Here is a 7,188-nt window from a genome sequence, read left to right as displayed (position 1 = left end):
CCCCGCGGTTGGCTGTTCTTTTCACGGCTGTTGCTTCATCTGATCCCCGCTGCTCCTGATACTAAGGGCAGCTGCTTAATGTGCTCCCGTCTGTTGGAAAATGGCCTCCCCGCCGTTGGTTGATGCTTTCCCCGCCTCTGGTGGATGTTTTCCCGAAACTGGTTAATGAGTTCCCACGAAACTGGTTAATGAGTTCCCACGAAACTGGTTAATGAGTTCCCCCGCGGTTTCCTGATCTTTTCCCGGCTGCTGCTAAATCTGATCCCCGCTGCTCCTGATACTAAGGGCAGCTGCTTAATGTGCTCCCCCCTGTTGGACAATGGCTTCCCCGCCGTTGGTTGATGTTTTCCCCGCCTTTGGTGGACGTTTTCCCGAAACTGGTTAATGAGTTCCCCCGAAACTGGTTAATGAGTTCCCACGAAGCTGTTTTCCCCGCTGCTGGTTCATTTGTACCCCGCTGCTCCTGATACTAAGGGCAGCTGCTTAATGTGCTCCCCCCTGTTGGACAAAGGCTTCCCCGCCGTTGGTGCATGTTTTCCCAGCCTTTGGTGGAAGTTTTCCCGAAACTGGTTAATGAGTTCCCACGAAACTGGTTAATGAGTTCCCCCGCGGTTCGCTGTTCTTTTCACGGCTGTTGCTTCATCTGATCCCCGCTGCTCCTGATATTAAGGGCAGCTGCTTAATGTGCTCCCCCCTGTTGGACAATGGCTTCCCCGCCGTTGGTGCATGTTTTCCCCGCCTTTGGTGGAAGTTTTCCCGAAAGTGGTTAATGAGTTCCCCCGAAACTGGTTAATGAGTTCCCACGAAACTGGTTAATGAGTTCCCACGAAGCTGTTTTCCCCGCTGCTGGTTCATTTGTACCCCGCTGCTCCTGATACTAAGGGCAGCTGCTTAATGTGCTCCCCCCTGTTGGACAATGGCTTCCCCGCCGTTGGTTCATGTTTTCCCCGCCTTTGGTGGAAGGTTTCCCGAAACTGGTTAATGAGTTCCCACGAAACTGGTTAATGAGTTCCCACGGAGTTGTTTTGCCCGCTGCTGGTTCATTTGTACCCCGCTGCTCCTGATACTAAGGGCAGCTGCTTAATGTACTCCCCCCTGTTGGACAATGGCTTCCCCGCCGTTGGTGCATGTTTTCCCCGCCTTTGGTGGAAGGTTTCCCGAAACTGGTTAATGAGTTCCCAGGAAACTGGTTAATGAGTTCCCACGGAGTTGTTTTCCCCGCTGCTTGTTCATTTGTACCCCGCTGCTCCTGATACTAAGGGCAGCTGCTTAATGTGCTCCCCACTGCTGGACAATGGCTTCCCCGCCGTTGGTTGATGCTTTCCCCGCCTTTGGTGGATGTTTTCCCGAAACTGGTTAATGAGTTCCCACGAAACTGGTTAATGAGTTCCCACGAAACTGGTTAATGAGTTCCCACGAAGCTGTTTTCCCCGCTGCTGGTTCATTTGTACCCCGCTGCTCCTGATACTAAGGGCAGCTGCTTAATGTGCTCCCCACTGTTGGACAATGGCTTCCCCGCCGTTGGTTCATGTTTTCCCCGCCTTTGGTGGAAGTATTCCCGAAACTGGTTAATGAGTTCCCACGAAACTGGTTAATGAGTTCCCCCGCGGTTGGCTGATCTTTTCCCGGCTGTTACTTAATCTGATCCCCGCTGCTCCTGATACTAAGGGCAGCTACTTAATGTGCTCCCCACTGTTGGACAAGGGCTTCCCGGCCGTTGGTTCATGCTTTCCCCGCCTTTGGTGGAGGTTTTCCCGAAACTGGTTAATGAGTTCCCACGAAACTGGTTAATGAGTTCCCCCGCGGTTGGCTGATCTTTTCCCGGCTGTTGCTTCATCTGATCCCCGCTGCTCCTGATACTAAGGGCAGCTGCGTAATGTGCTCCGCCCGGTTGGACAATGGCTTCCCCGCCGTTGGTTGATGCTTTCCCCGCCTTTGGTGGAAGTTTTCCCGAAACTGGTTAATGAGTTCCCACGAAACTGGTTAATGAGTTCCCACGAAACTGGTTAATGAGTTCCCACGAAGCTGTTTTCCCCGCTGCTGGTTCATTTGTACCCCGCTGCTCCTGATACTAAGGGCAGCTGCTTAATGTGCTCCCCACTGTTGGACAATGGCTTCCCCGCCGTTGGTTCATGTTTTCCCCGCCTTTGGTGGAAGTATTCCCGAAACTGGTTAATGAGTTCCCACGAAACTGGTTAATGAGTTCCCCCGCGGTTGGCTGATCTTTTCCCGGCTGTTACTTAATCTGATCCCCGCTGCTCCTGATACTAAGGGCAGCTACTTAATGTGCTCCCCACTGTTGGACAAGGGCTTCCCGGCCGTTGGTTCATGCTTTCCCCGCCTTTGGTGGAGTTTTTCCCGAAACTGGTTAATGAGTTCCCACGAAACTGGTTAATGAGTTCCCCCGCGGTTTCCTGATCCTTTCCCGGCTGTTGCTTAATCTGATCCCCGCTGCTCCTGACACTAAGGGCAGCTGCTTAATGTGCTCCCCACTGTTGGACAATGGCTTCCCCGCCGTTGGTTGATGTTTTCCCCGCCTTTGGTGGACGTTTTCCCGAAACTGGTTAATGAGTTCCCACGAAACTGGTTAATGAGTTCCCACGGAACTGGTTAATGAGTTCCCCCGCGGTTGGTTGATCTTTTCCCGGCTGTTGCTTAATCTGATCCCCGCTGCTCCTGATACTAAGGGCAGCTGCTTAATGTGCTCCCCCCTGTTGGACAATGGCTTCCCCGCCGTTGGTTGATGTTTTCCCCGCCTTTGGTGGACGTTTTCCCGAAACTGGTTAATGAGTTCCCCCGAAACTGGTTAATGAGTTCCCACGAAGTTGTTTTCCCCGCTGCTGGTTCATTTGTACCCCGCTGCTCCTGATACTAAGGGCAGCTGCTTAATGTGCTCCCCCCTGTTGGACAATGGCTTCCCCGCCGCTGGTTGATGTTTTCCCCGCCTTTGGTGGACGTTTTCCCGAAACTGGTTAATGAGTTCCCACGAAACTGGTTAATGAGTTCCCACGGAGTTGTTTTCCCCGCTGCTTGTTCATTTGTACCCCGCTGCTCCTGATACTAAGGGCAGCTCCTTAATGTGCTCCCCACTGCTGGACAAAGGCTTCCCCGCCGTTGGTCGATGCTTTCCCCGCCTTTGGTGGAGGATTTCCCGAAACTGGTTAATGAGTTCCCCAGAAACTGGTTAATGAGTTCCCAGGAAACTGGTTAATGAGTTCCCCCGCGGTTGGCTGATCTTTTCCCGGCTGTTGCTTAATCTGATCCCCGCGGCTCCTGATACTAAGGGCAGCTGCTTAATGTGCTCCCCACTGTAGGACAATGGCTTCCCCGCCGCTGGTTGATGTTTTCCCCGCCATTGGTGGACGTTTTCCCGAAACTGGTTAATGAGTTCCCACGAAACTGGTTAATGAGTTCCCACGGAGTTTTTTTCCCCGCTGCTGGTTCATTTGTACCCCGCTGCTCCTGATACTAAGGGCAGCTGCTTAATGTGCTCCCCCCTGTTGGACAATGGCTTCCCCGCCGTTGGTGCATGTTTTCCCCGCCTTTGGTGGAAGGTTTCCCGAAACTGGTTAATGAGTTCCCAGGAAACTGGTTAATGAGTTCCCACGGAGTTGTTTTCCCCGCTGCTTGTTCATTTGTACCCCGCTGCTCCTGATACTAAGGGCAGCTGCTTAATGTGCTCCCCCCTGTTGGACAATGGCTTCCCCGCCGTTGGTGCATGTTTTCCCCGCCTTTGGTGGAAGGTTTCCCGAAACTGGTTAATGAGTTCCCAGGAAACTGGTTAATGAGTTCCCACGGAGTTGTTTTCCCCGCTGCTTGTTCATTTGTACCCCGCTGCTCCTGATACTAAGGGCAGCTGCTTAATGTACTCCCCCCTGTTGGACAATGGCTTCCCCGCCGTTGGTGCATGTTTTCCCCGCCTCTGGTTGATGTTTTCCCGAAACTGGTTAATGAGTTCCCACGAAACTGGTTAATGAGTTCCCACGAAGCTGTTTTCCCCGCTGCTGGTTCATTTGTGCACCGATGCTCCTGATACTAAGGGCAGCTGCTTAATGTGCTCCCCCCTGTTGGACAATGGCTTCCCCGCCGTTGGTTCATGTTTTCCCCGCCTTTGGTGGAGGTTTCCCCGAAACTGGTTAATGAGTTCCCACGAAACTGGTTAATGAGTTCCCAGGAAACTGGTTAATGAGTTCCCCCGCGGTTGGCTGATCTTTTCCCGGCTGTTGCTTAATCTGTTCCCCGCTGCTCCTGAGACTAAGGGCAGCTGCTTGATGTGCTCCCCACTGTTGGACAAAGGCTTCCCCGCCGTTGGTTGATGCTTTCCCCGCCTTTGGTGGAAGTTTTCCCGAAACTGGTTAATGAGTTCCCACGAAACTGGTTAATGAGTTCCCAGGAAACTGGTTAATGAGTTCCCCCGCGGTTTCCTGATCTTTTCCCGGCTGTTGCTTAATCTGATCCCCGCTGCTCCTGATACTAAGGGCAGCTGCTTAATGTGCTCCCCCCTGTTGGACAATGGCATCCCCGCCGTTGTTTGATGTTTTCCCCGCCTTTGGTTGATGTTTTCCCGAAACTGGTTAATGAGTTCCCACGAAACTGGTTAATGAGTTCCCACGAAACTGGTTAATGAGTTCCCACGAAGTTGTTTTCCCCGCTGCTGGTTCATTTGTACCCCGCTGCTCCTGATACTAAGGGCAGCTGCTTAATGTGCTCCCCCCTGTTGGACAATGGCTTCCCCGCCGTTGGTGCATGTTTTCCCCGCCTTTGGTGGAAGTTTTCCCGAAACTGGTTAATGAGTTCCCACGAAACTGGTTAATGAGTTCCCCCGCGGTTGGCTGATCTTTTCCCGGCTGTTGCTTAATCTGATCCCCGCTGCTCCTGATACTAAGGGCAGCTGCTTAATGTGCTCCCCCCTGTTGGACAATGGCTTCCCCGCCGTTGGTGCATGTTTTCCCCGCCTTTGGTGGATGTTTTCCCGAAACTGGTTAATGAGTTCCCACGAAACTGGTTAATGAGTTCCCCCGCGGTTGGTTGATCTTTTCCCGGCTGTTGCTTAATCTGATCCCCGCTGCTCCTGATACTAAGGGCAGCTGCTTAATGTGCTCCCGTCTGTTGGACAATGGCTTCCCCGCCGCTGGTTCATGTTTTCCCCGCCTTTGCTGGACGTTTTCCCGAAACTGGTTAATGAGTTCCCACGAAACTGGTTAATGAGTTCCCTGGAAACTGGTTAATGAGTTCCGCCGCGGTTGGCTGATCTTTTCCCGGCTGTTGCTTAATCTCTTCCCCGCTACTCCTGAGACTAAGGGCAGCTGCTTAGTGTACTCCCCGTTGTTGGTTCCTGGCTTCCCCAGTGTTTTGCCTGCCGTTGGTTCATGTCTTCCCGATATTTCGTTCATGTTTTCCCCCGAAGTTGGTGAATGTTTTCCCGGCTGTTGGATAATCTGTTCCCCGCTGCTCCTGAGACTAAGGGCAACTGCTTAATGTACTCCCCGCTGGTGGTTAATGGCTTCCCCGGTGTTTGTTCATGTTTTCGCGGTTAGGGTTAGGGTTCGGGTTAGGGTTAGGGTCAAGGCACAGGCAGAAACACGCCCTTACTACACACTCCATGCTCACAAGCACTCCACATTGACTCTCCACGCCCGCACAGGCGCCCCTCACGCCGGCCACACTTTCAAATTGCTCCGTTAGGGTTAGGGTTAGGGTTAGGGCTAGGGCTCGGGTTAGGGTTCGGGTGACGGCTACGGTTAGGGTTAGCGCTAGGGTTAGGGTTAGTGTTAGGGTCAAGGCACAGGCAGAAACACGCCCTTACAACACACTCCATGCTCACAAGGACTCCACATTGACTCTCCACGCCCGCACAGGCGTCCCTCACGCCGGCCACACTTTCAAATTGCTCCCTTCGGGTTAGGCTTAGGGTTAGGCTAGGGTTAGGGTTAGGGCTAGGGCTCGGGCTAGGGTTAGGCTTAGTGTTAGGGTTAGTGTTAGGGTTAGGGCTAGCGTTAGGGCTATGGTTAGGGTTAGGGCCACGGTTAGGGTTAGGGTTAGGGTTAGGGCTAGTGTTAGGGTTAGGGTTAGGGTTAGTGTTAGGGTGAGGGCTAGGGTTAGGGCTTTGGTTAGGGTTAGGGTTAGGGCCACGGTTAGGGTTAGGGTTAGGGTTTGGGCTAGGGTTAGGGTTAGGGTTAGGGTTAGTGTTAGGGTTAGGGCTAGGGTTAGGGCTTTGGTTAGGTTTAGGGTTAGGGTTTGGGCTAGGGCCACGGTTAGGGTTAGGGTTAGGGTTTGGGCTAGGGTTAGGGTTAGGGTTAGGGTTAGTGTTAGGGTTAGGGTTAGGGCTTTGGTTAGGGTTAGGGTTAGGGTTTGGGCTAGGGTTAGGGTTAGTGTTAGGGTTAGGGTTAGTGTTAGGGTTAGGGCTAGGGTTAGGGCTTTGGTTAGGGTTAGGGCCACGGTTAGGGTTAGGGTTTGGGCGAGGGTTAGGGCTTTGGTTAGGGTTTGGGTTAGGTTTTGGGCTAGGGTTAGGGTTAGTGTTAGGGTTAGTGTTAGGGTTAGGGCTAGGGTTAGGGCTTTGGTTAGGGTTAGGGCCACGGTTAGGGTTAGGGTTAGGGTTAGGGTTTGGGCTAGGGTTAGGGTTAGGGTTAGTGTTAGGGTTAGGGCTAGGGTTAGCGCTTTGGTTAGGGTTAGGGTTTGGGCTAGGGTTAGGGTTAGTGTTAGGGTTAGGGTTAGTGTTAGGGTTAGGGCTAGGGTTAGGGCTTTGGTTAGGGTTAGGGCCACGGTTAGGGTTAGGGTTAGGGTTTGGGCTAGGGTTAGGGTTAGGGTTAGTGTTAGGGTTAGGGCTAGGGTTAGCGCTTTGGTTAGGGTTAGGGTCTGGGCTAGGGTTAGGGTTAGTGTTAGGGTTAGGGTTAGTGTTAGGGTTAGGGCTAGGGCTAGGGCTTTGGTTAGGGTTAGGGCCACGGTTAGGGTTAGGGTTTGGGCTAGGGTTAGGGTTAGTGTTAGGGTTAGGGTTAGGGCTAGGGTTAGGGTGAGGGCTAGTGCTCGGGCTAGGGTTAGGCTTAGTGTTAGGGTTCGGGTTAGGGCTAGGGTTTGGGTGAGGGCTCGTGCTCGGGCTAGGGTTAGGCTTTGTGTTAGGGTTAGGGCGCGGGTTTGGGTTAGTCTTAGAGTTAGGCTTAGGGTTATGCTTAGGGTCAGGGCACATGCAGA

Source organism: Mustelus asterias, unplaced genomic scaffold (assembly GCF_964213995.1).
Source record: "Mustelus asterias unplaced genomic scaffold, sMusAst1.hap1.1 HAP1_SCAFFOLD_3107, whole genome shotgun sequence".
Taxonomy (NCBI): Eukaryota; Metazoa; Chordata; class Chondrichthyes; order Carcharhiniformes; family Triakidae; genus Mustelus; species Mustelus asterias.
The sequence above is the reverse complement of the archived record's forward strand: the minus strand, read 5'-3'. Positions refer to the sequence as shown.